This window comes from Thermobia domestica, chromosome 16, assembly GCF_964235325.1.
Source record: "Thermobia domestica chromosome 16, izTheDome1.hap1.1, whole genome shotgun sequence".
Classification (NCBI taxonomy): domain Eukaryota; kingdom Metazoa; phylum Arthropoda; class Insecta; order Zygentoma; family Lepismatidae; genus Thermobia; species Thermobia domestica.
The window spans coordinates 78847078-78866219 of record NC_137469.1 but is presented as its reverse complement, the minus strand read 5'-3'; the positions used below and the strand labels follow the sequence as shown (position 1 = coordinate 78866219).

Sequence of the window (19142 nt, the reverse complement as noted above, 5' to 3'; positions counted from 1 at the left end):
ATCAGTAATCACATTAAAATACCACGGTATTTTATATTTACAAATAATAGTAGTAATTATATATATATATAATATGGGTGTGCCGCGAGAATTCAAGTTACACCTGTAGTGTGCCGCAAGTTGAAAAAGGTTGGGAAACGCTGGTATAGACAGTTTGCGTATAAACAGAATGTATCTGGGGAGAATGAATCATACAACAAAATTGAACCATACAGACAGATTGACAGGAATGAGAAAGCACGGTTGGACAGGAAAATGTAGAAAATAGTCGTACTTCACATAAATCTCGTTGTGACAGACGCAATGTCTTTGACATCAGTAGTCTACAGGTAGTTACCTCTGCCCCCATTCCTTCCTGCTTTTACAAGCACGGAACACATCTCTTTTCCAGCTGTGATTGACTTTGGTACACAGAAAACCATTTGATGTTTTCTGTTGTCTATTACTTTTTCCTGCACAGCGTTCTGTTACAAATCCTACTGCCTTTTCAGACATGACCTACATTTATACAACATCGAGTTCCCTTAGAAAGTACTTCTTATTTTATATCTTGTGAAATAAAATTTTATCCTTTAATTACTCCCTTCTTCCCTAATTGTTAATTGCCGTTGCTCAGTGGGAACCCTGGTTCGATCCCAAATCCAACCAACTTTTTTTTTCCTTACACCTCCACAGAATAACTGGTCATTACGGTAATTCTCAAATCTTTACGTGCTAAAATCGACAGACCTAGTAGGCTAACTTGTTTCATTTTAATGGTATTACCTGTCATGGCCTCTAGAAGGAAAGGGCCACCCGTTGCTGCAGGAAAGGGCCTCAATAAGAGTAGGCCCTATCAATTCAAGGTGGCCCCTTGTTATGGCTTCTAGCAAGGGATCAAGTGTCAACTGTTACATCTTAAAACAACTAGCTGATTGGGGGTCCCCAAATTCCCTGATGCATCAGGTTCAACTCGGATCCCCAAATACTCTTATGCACCCGGGCCCCGAAGAGATTTATGGATCTGGAAATGAGTCACTTCAGGCAGTAGCGAAGACAATATTTACTATTCGTACCATCAATACACTAATACACACAGTAGCCACTATCCTTGGGAATATAATGGATGAAAGACAATTCGCATTCTGTTTCCGTTTCAACATGCTAATGAGAAAATGTATTCATCCTTAGAAATGACGTAATATTTTTTCATAATTCATGAACTTTTAATGGTATAAATACTTCCCCGAAGAGAGCTTGTTTTGTGAGTTATGCAACTCATTGAGTGTCGCTAATATAAGCGAAATTCTCAGTTCTTCCTATCTCTCTATACGACTAGTAATAAGGTGTGTTTCTTTATTTAATATCAGTAAATGGGACAAGAGCTTTGTTAGATAGCGTTAGTGGAGGTGAAAATTCTTTTATGCAATCGACAGGCCATATGCGTGGGCAGAGTTACGCATTAAGCAAACAGACAGTTCTAACGGATTAATTTATAAGTTAATAAAGTTCTTATTTTCTTCAGTTTGAGTAATCTCAAGTTTTCATTCCCGTTATTCAGTGGCGTTGCCAGGGATGTGCAGAGTAGATACGCTGGAAAAGTCATGAACGTTAGATTCTTGAAAACAGAGAAATGAGCTGGAAACGAGTTACGAGGAAGCGAAAAACTGAGCAATATCGCACTTTTGTTCACTGTACCATTGATTCTCTCTCTGTGTACTTTTCCTTGTGTGTCAATAAAAGATAACTCCTGAGGAATGTCATATTACTAAAACTTAAAGTTTTGCTGATGTGACTTTCCTCACGAGTTGCGCCTATCACAATTTTTCAGCGATCAATGGGTGAAAACCTGTTGGAACTGTTGTTGTGTTCTACGAAGAAGCATTGTTCGAGCCTACAAGCACAATATTCTGCCACTATTGAACTCTACTTTGTTAGCCTGCCTCCAGTTGCTGCTTTTAGAAGACGTGGCCGGCGCACTTCATGCCTTGTGGATATATATTGTGAATCATTTTATTGTCCATCAGTTCTTTATACATTCTGTAAATGTTGGGTGAAATCGATTTCGATATATACGAGGGCTATCCGGAAAGTGGTACCCGTTTGCGCCGCATGAAGCGCTGACGACTCGAGGAGCCGCTGGGCAAGGTCAGACCGCGTCAGTGGCTTGTCTGCCTGCTCTGTGCGAGGTTGCGTGACGCTAGCAGTGCCTGTGTTGTGTCTGTGCTCGTTTATAATGATTAAACGAATTGAGAACCCCGCCAGTTGTGAAGTGAGGGCCGTGATTAAATTTCTTAATGCACGAAACGTTTGACCTTGTGAAATTCATCGCCAATTAAAGGAGGTGTATGGAGACAATGTGATGGACGAGTCGTCTGTTCGGCGCTGGTGTCGCAACTTCAATCTGGGGAAGGGGAGTACACACGACAAGGAGCGTTCAGGGAGACCATCTGTCATTACAGACGAACTGCTGATGTCAGTAGACGAATGCGTGAGGAACGATCGGCGCGTCACAATTTATGAACTCTGTGAACATTTTCCTAATGTGTATCGAACAGTTGTTCATGAAATAGTCAAAGACCATCTGCATTATTCAAAAATCTGTGCAAGGTGGGTCCCTCGCATGCTCACAGATGAGCACAAAACCAGCTGCTATGGCTGCAGCACTGACGTTTCCGGGACGTTATTCCGATGAAGGAGACTCTTTCCTGAATCGCATCATTACGGGGGACGAAACATGGGTTTGTTATGCATCACCTGAGAGTAAACGACAGTCCATGGAGTGGCATCACGCTTATTCACCAACCAAAAAAAAAAAAAAAAAAAAAAATCAAGACAGTTCCGTCCACCAGGAAACTCCTGGCAGCCATATTCTGGGATCGACGAGGTGTACTGCTCATTGATTTTATGGCCCGTGGAGACACAATTAATGCTAATGCGTATTGTGAAACATTAAAGAAATTACAGCGGGCAATACAAAATCGACGGCGAGGTCTGTTGTCTACAGGCGTCATTCTCCTTCATGACAATGCCAGGCTCCATGCAACTGCGAAAACACAACAACTTCTGCAGTAATTCAAGTGGGAAACCTTCGACCATCCACCGTATAGCCCGGACTTGGTCCCTTCGGATTTTTATCTCTTTACGAAGCTTAAAGACTTTCTGGCGGGAAAAAGATTTGACAGCGATGAAGAACTTAAACGAGGCGTGACTACGTATCTCAATTCTCAATACGCTGGCGGCGGAGGACTATGACGCTGGAATACAAAAACCCGTCACACGGTATGACAAATGCTTCAATTTGCTTGGTGATTATGTGGAGAAGTAGTGTAAAGTATGCTCTTTCCAATAAAAATGTGTATATTTGTTAAAATGTGCTACTGTGTCTTTATTGCACAAATGGTACCACTTTCCGGATGGCCCTCGTACATCCTATTTTGAGAATCAGGCACCCATCCGGATTACATTCTCTAAAATTTTGGGGACGTTATTGTGCTACTGGTTTTTCGAAATTTTTCCCTTGTTGTAATTGAGCCAATCCCTAAGGAACAAACTGTTTCCTTTTACATGTCTTAGCCAAGAAATTGGAAATCATAGCTGTCCCTCCACTCTTCATAATTTATTTTATTTTATTTTATTTTATTTTATTTTATTTATTTATTTATTTAATTTTTATTTTTATTATTATTTTTTTTTGCAGATATTCTATAAGAACAAACAGGCTAACAATTTTGGTAACAAGGTCATGTAATGATTATAGAATTTTTATATTAACTGAACTAACAGTTGTTTTTTCAAAACCTTTTGTATGGTGCAGTTATGGTTAATATTACTCGCGAGACGAAACATTTCTCGTCTCAACTAGAAAATGATCGATAGTCGAGACGAGAAATGCATTTTCAAATTCGAGACGAGATGAGAAACATGATCATTCTCGTTACTTTTCGAGATGAGAATCGAGACAAGATGAGAAATTTCTCAAATCTCGTGATGAGCAACACTAGTTTATCCAAGTATTAGGTCTCAAACACTGTTTGAGTGTTACATGATTCGTAGTAGAAAAATCTGTATATTTATAGTGATTGTACGAATATAGTAAAGAATTTATCAACGTTTAAAGAAACATTTTCTTTTCCTGTTTAAATGTTCGCTGCTTTTTCAATATAAATTTGCATGATTTATAAATTTTACTTAAATTTGGTTATTAAATACGATATTTAAATTGTGTATAAAGTTAAATTTTTCTCGAAGCCAAATAGATTTAAAGAGGAAATCGGCAAAAAAAATCAAACCATAAAAAATCTAGTTCATTTCCAAGAAAACAAAAATAATTCCCCATATAAATTAATGGGCTAAAAAGAAACAGATTCCGCAGGTGTTCTACACCGTTAATTTTATAAGATAATATTCATATCATTATATTTATATTCATATAACATTTTACATAGATATTAATATTCATATAGCTATATTCATAGAAAATACTAAATGAATATCAGCATATCATATTGCAGTAAGTGACTTGAAATACGGTAGTTGAACTAACCGTGATTCCTTTAAGGTATCCATAATGTAATGCTACCTTGAAACCGATTTAAAAGAACTACAATTCCCTGCATGCTTTGACAATGGTATGTGTTGTACTCTCCAAGGACCGAAAGATGCGTCCAAATTGGCGGACTGCTCAGGATGGTTGCAAATTGGTAGTTTTACTGCATACAAGAATCGCTTGCGAAAGAACTTCGTGCAGTAATATCCATAGGAAAGCTTTTTATTATTATTACTATTATTATTGTCATCCATCGTTAAAACGAAAGACTTGAATCGTAAATTGGTAGTTGGCCGTACGCCTACAAACGGAGAACACTCCTAGAAACGAGACCTTCTTATTAAACACGCGTATCACGTGATTTTAGGCGGAAAAGGAAGGTTCACGTACAATATGTGAATCTTAATTGATGACCATGCAGGTACATCAAAGATTAGTCTCTATTTTTTTAAAAAAAAAATAATAATTTATTTATTGTAACAACACAACAGGCATTCTGCCCATTTACAGTGTTGCTTTACATACGTAATGTTAACAGATGAGATGTGGAAGTAATCGAAAAAACTCTCCGTGTTGCCTCTTAGCTAAAACTGTAATCATACTTCAAGGTTGTACGTAGGTATTATAGTTTACCTTGTATCCAGGAGTAAACATCCTACACACAGCATTTTTTCTCCCTGCAGTGCCATATTAGCGGGGTAAAAAGAATAAGAAAAATAAAATGAAATAATTTAATATACTTTGCTAACTATCAAAAAGCGGTTAATGTACTCAAAATTGAAGATGTTGGTTAAACGATGGTGTTGATGTACAGAGGATTGACCATAAGCCACGTCACAAAAGTGCATTTGAAATGAATTATTTATCAACTACAAAACTGTGAAATTATTACAAGTTGTATCGTAACACTAAGTTAGGTTACTTTAATCAATTTTTCTAAATGTTCTCCACCTTCTTCAATGCACATCTTTTAAGTACAGAGAAACATATTACATTATTACTGTTGCTAGGTAATAGTAATTTATCAAATTCAAAAGTAATTCACTCTTTTAAATGTTCTAGATCCGCAGTCTTTTCAGTTCATTAATCAAGTTATGGATTGCTTGTCGAGATGGAGGCATGTCTTCGAAAAATGCCGCACAAATAACTCAATTAAGTCTTGGTAATTGCAGTCTGTAACCACCACTTTTGAAGTATAAACACACTTTTATCCTTCGATAGCTTTCTATTCATTGTAAACTTAATTACAAATATGACAAGATTTCAATTCTTTATAAAATCACTTCTTACAACACATGATTGACGAACTACACCATACCGTATTGTTTACGTCAAGTAGATATTACTACTTTCTTCAATTGAGAACTGTTAGTAGCCTACCAAACGACTTCCCAGTATAGACCTATTTTCGGTACTGCTCTTCAACTATCTGTGGTGAAAAAGAAGTGTCTGACACCTTTTTCTTCTGTTATGCGGCTCTCAGACAGGAAGACAGACAACAAATTAAGGTATCAAAGTTTTTGGATCTAATACCTTAGATTAAAGATGACCAATGGCCCTTTGCGGGTATTTTCAATCCGATCCGCAAATAAAAATGAAAAAGTGTATGATTTGTTCCTCTTTTCAATTCCGTGCATAACAGGAAGAACATAGCAGGCCCATCATAATGTACATGAATCAAGGCTTGACTTTTAACTGTGAAAATATAGTTCCGAGCCGATGTTTAGAAAAATCCATATTTTGTATAGATGTTTTCAAATGTTCGTAGGCCAGGCCCTAGTGGGCTTAGACTCAGGAAACAGGATATCCAGAATACAACACAAATATTCAGAAAATGTAGGATTTACTCACGGCCCGTGGTGCATTATACATTGACTATCATTGCCTTAGACGAATTCTTTAGCATTGCCACAAAAAAAAAAAAAAAAAAAAGGATAAGGATTTATTTATACGAGGATTAAATTTCGAAATACACGTATGAAACTACTTTGTATTGGAGATAACTAGCAATGAAATATCGGCAGAATTTTGAAACAAAATCCGCTATGTTTAAATATAAAGGCCTTTGGTATTTAAAGGGTGGAATTTGAAGGTAAATCCCAGCATTTGCCTGATTAGATTGAGCAAATATCTTGCAAAATCACAGTTAAGGTTGCAGCGTGATATTCGAATTCGGGATATCCCGATTGCGAAGCAAGAACGGTATCCCATCACTTATACATACTTCGTAAAAATAGGGCCGCGGTGGCTCAGTGGTAGAGCTTTCACCTCTGGTGCTTGGGGTCCCGGGTTCGATCCCAGCCCCCGCCAAGTGAAATTTGTGGTGGACAAACATCGTGTGCGTGGGTTTTCTCGGGGTTCTCCCATTTCATCCCACTTTCTTCATTCCACCATTTCATTCATTACTCATCATCACCGTCTTCTTTAGTCTAACCGGCATAACCGTGGGACGTAAAACTCACAGATTTCATTTTTACTTCGTAAATATCACGTCAGTGGTTTACCTGTTTATCTCCTCACTTGACGTAATGATTGCCTCTACAATGATTTTGTAAAGTGTATTTTCTGGTATTATTGGAGTTATTATTTTCACTTATTTATGGTGCTATTTCAGTCGCTATGTTGCAGATTTAAGTTAGGTTGATCATTTTCTAAGTGCAATATTCCACGAAGATTACTTCCGGAAATCACGTACATAATTTACGAAGCCATAAGAGATGAAAAAAGCTTTTTGAGAATCGAGACGAGACATCTATAAAATTTAAGAGACGAGAAAACCTTACTTTTGATCTAGTTTTGTCTCGTGGGCGGTACTATTCGTAGATATTATAGTTGCTTTCACAACAGTCGCTTTATTTAGTATCTTTAGCACGTATAAATGGGAAGAAAAACATAGTAATCACCATTGCAACGAGCAAGATATGACATTAAGTTATTCCTGTCCATTGAACTTCCAAAACACTATAGTTCACCTTTAATGATAAAACAATACCGCATTGGTGCTAGACAATCTGTTGTTCATGTTGCATTAACTTCACTCGAATCTTTTTTTCTCACGATTAGTACCGTAGTTCATCTATAATGAGAAAATAACACTTCAGTTGATCTATTATAGACTTCATGTCGTTCACGCCGCATTATCACCACACGATCCTCTTTCCTGAATGCCAGAGTCCGCCTGTAATGAGAACACGTATTGGTGCTATATTTTCTGTCGTCCGCATAATGTTATCACATACTTGATCCTATTTGCTCAGTATCGTAGTTCATCTGTAATGAGAAAACAATACTACATAGATCTTCCACTTTCTGTCCTCCATGTCGCGTTATCTCCACTCGATTCTCTTTCTTCAGTACTATAGTTCACCTGTAATGAGAAGACAATACTGCATTGGTTCTAGACTTTATAATATCCATGCATCAAAATCGTATCTGCATTTTATATATACGCTTGCCTTATTATGTTTAGTAAAATAGTACTTAATGAACATCGTATAGCCAATATTATGACTTTGTTGTGGATCGGTATACTAATAGGCAAAAAGTAGGTGAATAGGTATTTGAGGTCTTAACACCCAATCTCCATTGAAAATCACACCATCACCGTTTCTGTTTATGTTCCAATAACACATAAAATGACTCTTAAACGTTAACATGACACGATAATACAACAGGAAAGAAATTTACAATCATTGTTTCCAATACACGAAAGCTTCAGTCAAACAGAGGATAATTGTCTTAAATTTGGTTGTTCCGTTCTCCATTCCTTCCCCACTCCGCAATTGAAATCGCTCATCCTCTCTGATCTTTGACCCTGATAACTTTCTCCTTGACTCCACCCATATGGGTGAAACGGGCAGGGCCACTTTACCTGCCATTTTTAGTGTGTTACAAGGGCGATAAGAGTAATATGTGAATAGGAATGTTCACGCAAAACAAATTAGTCATGAAAGGATTTTCTACAATGCTATTACTGGTTAATGAAGTTAACAAAATGTCCAAAGATGAGACATATTCCTACCGACAGATCTAATCGCTGAAATTATATAGACGAGTGTAAATCCTCAAGTGCAGTTTTCAAGAAAAACGAATTTTTGTAAACCTAAATATTGATACTGCGCGATAACCACGTCACATATCAAAATGAAATTGATACTAAAGTATACATACCGTAATCAAGCTTTTCACTATGACACTAGGGAGATGACAGTATCCATTACAGTTAATGATAATTATAGTCCATCATCACACTCATCATCTACATCTTCAAGAGCTTCTTAGAGACTAAAATGTATATTATCATCTATTTCGTCAAAGCTCTACTGGTAACAAAATAATTTGTCTTTTTAAAAAGTATTACAAACAATACAATGTATAAATTCCAGTTGAGAAAATTAATTGTTCTTGATGTAACTTGAAAAACAAAAGGTAACATACTGCTTACTTGGGAGTTTTCCGACCGCATAAGAAAAAATTCAAAATTTTTCAGTAGGGGCCCGTAATGTTTTGACATGTTCTTGTAGTAATCGACGAGACAAACAAGGATATCAAAATTTATGAAATCCGAGCTCAATAATGTAAGACGTAATGCTTATCTAAAATCATACACACACACACACACACACACATATATATATATATATATATATATATATATATATAATATGTTTGTGTACTGACATAATTCATACTTGAACTTCTTGTTCATTTCTATATTCTTTATTTTTTGTATTGATTTATTTACTAGCCTTCGAGTAGGGGGGACTTAGCCCCAGACTTCCGCATTTACTCAGTCTACGGCCTCCCACCTCATATTTCGAGCTTTACTTCCCTTCTGCGCACGGCAAGAATATGTATTTTGGTATTATGCTTTGCAAAACATTTAAACGCCTTTCTCCCTTAGAATAGGCATTACAATCAAAGTCAAATGATAAGAACTTATGTCGACCCAAGTGCTAACTGTATTCAAAAGTTTATTTCAAATGATTCACCCGTTTTCCCCTCATGTTGAGACTGACAAACTCGAAATCATTTTTATGTGTTGAGAAAATGCCCCCTTCTCTTGCGGAATTTCCAGAAACGCTGTGGGGTAATTTCCGGAAACACTATGGCATATGCCCACTTGTTTTGAATAAGGAATTTATATCGTATACCTCATCTTATTATAACAATTGTAAGTCCAACTTTTTTCTTCTCGCCTTTTTTTCTCCTTCGAGGGGAAATATAAAAAATGGTTAAATGCGTTTTAATTATTTTAAATGGGAAGTCAATATATGAAATTTCATGTCTCTACCCTTCAGATATGGACATGTTACTATAATAATTGTGACCCCTATTTTCCTGTCCCCCTTCCTCATCGAATTTCCGAAAACTCCTTTTTTTTTAGTGGTACCTTACGTCACAAATTCAAATTTAAAGTTTCTAGCTTTAGCGGTTTGGCCTAGGCGTTGATCAGTCAGTCACTCAGGACTTCTTTAATATTGAGAGATTTTTGTATTTCATTTATCGCTATTCATAGTCACATTCATAGTAATAAGAAATGAACTGAAATTGACCACTATTTACAAATTTACAAATTCAGGATCGGTGTCCCTCGTCCGTTTTAAAATAGTCTTACAGTGATGATGTGTTTCTCGTGAATCTACTTTAGGATTGTATCTTCCTACACCAAATCCGTAGGAGAAAATCTCAGTTTTTTATTTATATATGTGTGTGTTTTTTTTAGACTCCCAAACTATGCTATGCGTAAGTGTCGAAAGTTATAGAATGGCTATGTCCGTCAGTCGACAGGTATTAGAGCAAAAACAGTATGAAATATCGACAATCGATTTTCTGCAATCGATTCAGTAACTAAAATATAGGTTCAATCTTCTCCGTTAACTCTCTATTGAAATCGATGTTGTAGAAATCAATCCTTTTCGACTTCGACATCGATCATCATAGAATAAACACGGGAACAGATAGCAACAAGTAGTTTCTTGGAATCGATTCAGAGTCCCGAGGATAGCATCTCTATGGTTGTGCGCTGTGTGGATTCCCTTCCCCCTTACCATTTTCAACACCGATTTACCCTATGTTTCCGAACACGGGCTTAAAACTTTCTGGTATCAGTCATCAAGTGCTACAAGAATCAATCAAAAGACCGCAGGTCTCGTATCGATGGCGCGTACCAATATTTCAATGTCATCGGTCATACAACCAATTCACTTAGTATATGCAGGAAGAGCATATCAGAAAACTAAGGAAGCAACATCACCCTAGAACTCAATTGTTTTCGAGGAAAGAAGATTGGGGAGCGATATGACCCCCAGATAGAAAGCGAAAGCTAAACCATAGATTTTAGTTATTGCATTAGCATACTAGCTGAATCTGCGCTCTCTACACAGCGCATCTTTCACATATGAGAATGAATCTCCTTGTCATTCCTCACATCTGTCCATGTTCTTTTACAGATACAATGAGGGACATCTTGGTAAAAATCGGCAAGGAGTATCATAAAAGGGAGATTTTTTTTTCAATATCTTGCACCGTTTTCAATATTTGAGCATACTTCCGGTTGGAGTTTCTAATTCATGTATGATCAGTGTTTTCTTTCTTCTTGCATGCAGTATATGTAATAAGCAAATATATTACACACACAATTAATTATAATGTCAATGATATATGGTGTTCATTGGGCAAAACACTCCAAACAATAAAGATTCATCTTAGACTGGAGAAATAGTTATCCTTCGTTTTTCATTACCATTTTTCCATGAAACAAACGCCGGAGAGATATACTAACCCCGTATACAAATATATGGTATTGAAATATATAACTCGTAGGATATGATGCGTTACTTTTTAAAATTTCAATACATCCAGTGTATCCCTAAAAAATGTAATGAAGAAATAACGGCCATTTAAAAAAACATTCAATTAAAACTGAACAATCTACACAAGATTTGCAATCGATCAGTGAAAACGGCATCTTTCTAGAGCTTGTGGTTCCCCAGATATTGTCAAAAGAATTGACCACAAACATATAAATGTCCACAAACATATAAACTATTCTCGACCCCAAACATATTAACCTAGCATTTTAATATATAGATCATTATACCTACACTCGTATTTATAAAGAACTTTCTGTGTTGTGTGTAGTCAACTGTAGCCTGATCCTACTGTATATCTATGGTATTGGTGATTTTATGTGCGAATATTCATTGTAAAATTATGCCCTGATGTGGGCTAAAAGGAATATTTAATAAAATTTGCAGGAGATCGTAAGGAGTTTTATTGTTTTCCTAACTATCATGTTCTCTACTAGTCTTTTTATGATCACGATTCACATTTTACGAAATATAAAAATGTTAAGTATAAATTCAAAAAATGATTGCTTTCTCTCCCGACTATAAAACTACTAAATGTGTGTTAAAATAACATTGACAAGTTTACATACAAAACAAAGTAAATAACGTATACTTTTCTTTAAACGTCTATAAAATGTTTTCTATAAGTGAGTGAATTGTTTTATACATTCTCTTGGGAATAGCTGTTTTTTAAAGTCCTTATGGGAAAACTCCAAAAAGCGCAACTTTGTAATAACATAAATCAGTTATGAACCACGCGTCTGTGTATGTATATGTTTACAATGCGGGTGTTTGTTTCCACAGAAATCGAAGTGCATTTTTTTTTTTTTTTTTTTTTTTGTTTTATTTATATCTCTGCTACAACACACTCTCTCACATAAGAAAACAAACAGTAAACAAACACACAAAACTATGTCACTGATTTCAAACGCACGAAGGAAACAGAAATAAAAAAAACAATGCAAAGTCAGTGACTGAGGTGAACGTGTTCTTTCGCGAGAAAAAGAGAGAGAGATAAACTGGTGCATCACGCATTCGCTTTCTAACAAACAACACTAACCAAAGATTCACTCACATCACATGCAAACACAATCCGTCATTTTTGAAAAATCGAAAAATACTTGGTTTTATTAGATTGAAACCAATAATCAGTCTATTTTCTCTTTATGACTTAAGAAGTTGTTAGTAATTTAGCAATTTCACGGAGAAACTTTCCTTAAGTCTTCAAATACAGGTTTCTTTCTATAGATAATTTCACAGAAGTAAAGTTTAGTTTAATGATTATATTGTGTCTTTCCTGCCCTGCCTTAAGAAGAAAATCTTGCAATAAAAATGTTAGTAAGCATAATCATAGCATTTCTTGAAAATGAAGGAAGGTCCAAAGTGTCGTTCCCTTCATATTATCACTTACTAATAATGGCGCCAGTCCAGGAAAGTTGACTATAGAATGCTTGTATATAAACATTGTAACTATTATTTGTATTAAGATTGACTAAATAAATTAGTGTGCAAAATCTAAAGACGAAAGTAAGTTGTTATGTCACTCCCAAATGGCATTGATTGGTGAAACTTGAACCATACATAAAGAGTAGTGTTGCAGTATGATATGAAAGAAAAAATGTTAAAAAGAACAAAAATGGCACTTTTATACAGATACATTATCTTACTTTGAAAGCACTGCGACTCGTGATACTCTACTGACATTACAGAAAACATAAGGTGATCTTTTAAAGGATGTGTGATCAATGGATAGTAATACATGCTCTGCAACATATTCCCATGCTGCTCACAAGGTTGGTAATGAGTTCTTGTAGTATAGAGTTCCATTTTTCCATCAGCGCTGTTGACAACTGCTGGATGGTCCTTCGTAAATCTGGACGTGCTGCAACATGTCTCTCCACAGCATCCCAAATGTGGTCAATGGGATTTAAGTCGGGAGAGTAGGGAGATAAGCAAATTCGCCGAATATGCTCCCGTCTCAATAGCTCCTGCTCTTCCACCTGCGCCGTTCGGTGCAGTCGCATATTATTATTAATAAATAAGTTGAGGTTGACTGCACTTCTGGAAAGACTCACGTGGAGGAGTACAGTGTCACAATAACGTTCACATGTGAGTGTACCGTTCAAAAATTGGGAAGTCAGTATGTCTATGCAACATTGCGCCTCCAATCACCAAAATGATCATATTCGACTATGCTCCTGATCACATTCATTACGTGTTTCCGTCTCTCGCCAGATGAGTGCCCAAAAATCTCTATTCAGACTGGATATACTCTTACCTGAGAAGAGAACACTATTCTACATTTCTGCGATCCATCCCTGGTGTTCTTATCACAAGCGCAAACGGTGCCTCCTATGTCCAGGTATCAACAGAATACAACGTAACGACTATCGGACAAAAAGACTACCCGCATGTAGTCGACGTGTTCCTGTAGAATGTGAGATCGATCGATTTGCAGTTCTAGTTGATGTACACTTGTGTAGCGGATGACCACCACTTCTCCTTCGCACTGCATTGCCTATGATTCAAAATGCTCCTCAAGCACATGAAACAATGCTTTGGCACACGTTGTCCTTCTTTCAGTTTCCCGACGATTCTTCACTCGGTGAAGTCACCCAAATGTTGTCTCTGGGGCATGGTTATTATGAGTAACACCACTACAGTCCCTAACAGCTCTCCGACTGACACATACTCTCTGGTTCCTTTCATTTAACTGCTTCGTTGTTAGGGAAGCAGGCTCATTCGACGCTACGGTCACAGTGACTCAACGCTATTACAACGTATTGCTTCCCGTGCACGTGTGGAAGACCTCTGGCAACATGCGTTCCGGGCCGACTATGCAATATTTTATGTTTATCTATCTCGTCCTTAAGTTTTGCACACCAGTGTATATTCGAATAAACACTACTCTGCTCTTACCTTTTCTTGTCAGGAATGAAAGACTAAACATTCTCTGCAGATACACACAATATACAAAAGATTAGGAAGTACAGATAGTCCATCACTGCTAATCATAATGTGTGTGTGTACGATACGTACTTAGATTGCCATACGTCCCGAAAAACCGGGATGCACGAGCTAGTTCAATAGAAATCTATTTATTACGTTTATTCTATTACGTCTTCTCTCTTTCACCGCGAACACACATTCACAATACCGTGCCAAACATAATTCAGAACAGTGTTAGATTTATTGTGACAGAACGAAAGCTCCTATGTGGCTTCTTTGATAACGCACCCGCGGTTGGATTCCCGGAGACCTGAAGACACGGGCTCGATTCCTGGCGGGAGATCATGTGATTCTGATTCTACTTTAAGCTGTAGGTCTACGTTTATGTAGCCTTGCTCCTGAAAGAGACGCTAAAATCAATCTAACCTGATGCAAATTACGTCAGAACGGGAATTTTCGGAACCCAAGATATTTGTTAATGATAAGCAGATACCAAGTTTTATATTTTGTTGCCGCATGAAAAAGTGAGTAGTTCTTTTAAGTTGCGCTTCAGAAGAGCTATATTCGAAACTTCTGAAGATAACACAGTTTTCTCTACCAGGCCATAATACTGGTATCAAAAGAATGATTTCACCGATAAAAGTGTCCAATAGACTGAAAAGAGAACTAGGTTAAGTTTATCACTCATTAGGGCTTTTTATTGAACATTCACTGCAACATGAACCACATAAATTCCTCTAAAGTTTACAACTTTATGTGTGGTGACGATTATTCAAGTCTCCTCGAATGTGACTTCTAAACATGTAATTAGTATAAGAAACTTTAAAACACGTTTACTAAATTGGGACCCGGAATCTTATTCTCGATTACAGAGTATTGAATTTTGAACTCATTATTGTTGTTCGAATTCTACTTAAAATTATGGGTTCACGTCTCATATACTCTTGGTGCTGAACAGGTGCACACCCAGAAGTTTTTGTTGAGGGTCCAAGTTTTTTTTCGGGGGGAGGTGGGAGGTTTCAATACTACAAACCACTATGTCTACGTAGTATTGAATGGGTATTATTCTGTACGCGATAAGTAATTGTAAAATACTTCCTCCTATACTTTCAGAAAAATGATAGAACTAGATTTTTTTTTTTTTAAGAGAAAGAGGTCAGATGAACTGTAAAGTAAACTGTTCGTGTACATAAATCTTTTCCCTCTTAAACAAGTATAGTCTTATTAAGAAAGTGTACAAATGTATGTTGAGTTAGGAAGTACTGAGATGATCTGGACCCCATGGACTCCCCATGGGTGCGCTCCTGGTGCAGAAAGGGAAGACTAAACTTCAATCGAACCATCAGTTACCAAATTACAGTTACTAAACTGAAAACAGACGATAATCAGTAGATGTAATGGTTATGTTCCCCAATCATTTTTGTTTTAAAGAGTATGAAATGTATAATAACATATCCTCATTTTTGGAAGGGGAAGCGGCAGTCTGCCCAGTTCAGTCTTCTATACCTTTGTCTGAGTTTTTCAGAAGAAAGTTATGAATAGTCCTTTACTTAGCTGTAAAATATTGAACGTCGTTTAAATGTACAGAATATATTTACGAAAGAATCACTCGTACTTGTAGCCATATTTGAATTATTTACACAAACGGCAGGAAAACTATCTTACTTTGTCTTCTAAAGATGTGGCTCCACTACTTATGACTTGAGATTGACATCTATAAAGAAACAATAGTATTTATTTCAGAACTTTGCCTCATCCTCAAAGAATATTTTCATTATTGTTGTTGTTGTTTTGCTATGTTATTATCCGTACGAAACACCGATGTATTACGTACACGAACCATTGTTTTGCCGCACCCACATGGGTGTATTCCGTTTGACGTCAAATTGTGACATGTAAGTGAAAACATGTAAACATTTCATTTCACACACATAGGATAGCATACATGTAGCAACATATGAAAAACTAATCACGGTCATGGTACTTGAATTGGAAAATAAGAGCCAATTGTTATTTATGAATATATATTTATACACTTATTAACTTGTGGTATGTTTATGTGTTCCCGTTCTACCTAGAAAAGCAAGTATGAGGTGACGGAAAATACAAGTATTCACCTACTTTACCAAGAGGGTGTAGTTGCATAATTAACATTTTTCCCTCCTAGTCTAGTAGTCTAGAATTTCTAATCAATGGGACCGGAAAATTAAATTAGAGCTCTAGTTAAAGTCCCTTAGTCCCTGTAGGAATGATGGGAGGAGGTAGGTGAATAATAAATTCAAGTGAATGTTGAGGAAATGAAAGAGAGGGGACGAAACGAAAACTTGCAGAAAACATTGTGTCCATCATAAATTCACAGGGCACTCCATATACCATTGAGTAGCCGTTCTACCCCTTCCTTCATTCCAATTGTGGGTTTTTTATATTATTTCCTCTCATTATTACCACGTGATTGTTAGAATGGTTTCTTAAATATTTAGCTTCTGAACAACTTTGTTGTAAACATTCCTTCTTATGTTCCATTCTCTACGGCTCCTGTTTGAAATAGTATGGTTTGAAATGCTGAAATGAGTTGAGTTAATTTTAACACCCCTTTGAGCAGCGATGCTATATGAGACGGGACCTACTGGTTAACGTGGAATCCGAACCATATGAGCTCCGGCCGGGAAACGAACCCGGATCTCCCACGCGAAAGGGTGAAATGGTTTATTAACTGTATCTGCAACATTGTAATATTTCCATAAAAACTGACACCTCTCTTTCCTTAGAACTGCCCATATTAATTCTAGTTTCACGGGAATAAATACACTGCTTCATTATAAGTTTGTAATTGATAGTCATCAGAAACAAAATCAGAAAATGTATAAATACTTAAGTTATTGTAATTGATAGATATCAGAAACAAAATCGGAAAATTTGTAAATACTTAAGTTGATGTAATTTTCGACATCAGAAATAAAAGCAGAAAATGTACTTAAGTTGTAATTAATAGACATGAGAAACAAAATTGGAAAATGTATAAATACTTAAAATTATTGTAATTAGTAGATATCAGAAACAAAATTAGAAAATGAATAAATACTTAAGTTGTTGTAATTGATAGACATTAGAAACAAACAGAAAATGTCAATACACTTAAAATGGTTACGAACTATCATTTAGTAATAATACATTAAACAACAAGTCATAAAATGAATATAATAAATTAAAGCGTGTATAATTTCTTTGTTGAGTATTATATACAGAGTATATGCCTAGCTTTTTTCATGTTTGTAGAAAGAAAAATGAAGTTAACGAGTCACTTTCACTTTATTAAACAACAAAAGAATAAAGTTCTCAAGCAGTTTTCATTTAATTACATGTTCATATTTTATGGCGGATGAAGTTTTGCCTTAACTTTATTCCATTTTCAAGTTTCATACATGCTTTGAATAGAAATACAAATTTATTAAGAATAAAATAAGGGTAATAACACACTGAAGAGGTTATTAAAAACTTTTTTTATATAATTATAAGCTTGCTTATACGTATTACCTATGTTCATGATACTTGTATTGACTTGCGTTCTCATGTTGTTTTGTATGCAAGATGCCTCATATGGATGTTATAAAATTACATTGTGCAATTAATTTCTTGCACAATATTGGCTTCATTACGTTAACTGATTAACAACATCACTTCACCGATAGTATTACTTAAAACATATACTTCCGTGTATTAATTTTTGCCAGATTAGAATCTAAAATTACGACAAAATTTTATTTAAAACTAATATAAGAATACACAAGAGAAATGCGAAAATTTATTTTATTTATTTGTCAATACGCTTAGTTAGTAGTTGATATGTATACAATAATAATAATAATGTAAAATTACAAGAAGTGAAACATTTCAACGAAAAGTTATATGGGTAAAATTCTTATTGTATCCTTGAAGAAACTTATATCTCCTAATGGATTTTCATGTTTCTCTTATCTATTTCGTGACGCTACAGTAGGTAGTAAAATTATAATTTACTGAAAACACTTTACGTAAGATTTTTTCGTTATAATATTGTGTGTATTCATGTCGTTAAATTTAAAATAAAGAACCAAAATGGAATGGGGTTTCTAAAATATGACACAATTTGAAACAAACAAAATATGTCTATTTTTGAGTTACCTCATGTAATGGATGAACACATGATATAAATCTATACTCATTTCTGATATTAAGTTGTTTATACCAGGTGAATTTCTGGGAACTTGCGTTGGGAAAATAGTACGCACAATTTAAACAGTTTATTTTTATTACTGTGAAATTACTAAATCCAGGAACATTGCAAACTACTTGGTGATTTTTTATCTATTATTGTCGTAAGCGCTGAGAAAATGACCTCATGATTTTAAAGCAAGCACTTGTATTTCCCATCGCTTGTTGCTACAAAAGTCTCCACCTCCATGGTTTTAAGTAGATTTTATTAAATTCGACAGAAAAAGTACGCTTAGATGTGTGTTAGGAATTACGTAAGTTTTTATTTAGCAGAAAGTGGTCCAAATTTTGCGGCCATTTTTTAAAAAATAAATCATGGAAATACAGAATTAATGGGAGCACTAAAAAATTTTACTTTAAAAAGCATAATTAAATCAAATTTTACGTACTGAAAGTACTTGAGTAAGGTTTGTTAATTATACTCTGCAGGATTAAAGGGAAGAATTAAATGCTTATTTATTGCAAATATGAAATAATATTACTTGCTAAAGAAAATACAGTAAAGATGTGGATTAAAAAAATAACCAATAAAATATCTAATGCGAGTACCTATTCTCAAAACT

General features: G+C 35.6%; 1 protein-coding gene across 1 annotated transcript in view; it reads left to right on the top strand.

The window, feature by feature from the left end:
* Window positions 1–19142, top strand: part of LOC145673188 (uncharacterized) — a 279284-nt gene that overhangs the window by 191504 nt on the left and 68638 nt on the right. The gene's annotated exons all lie outside the window — the stretch shown is intronic.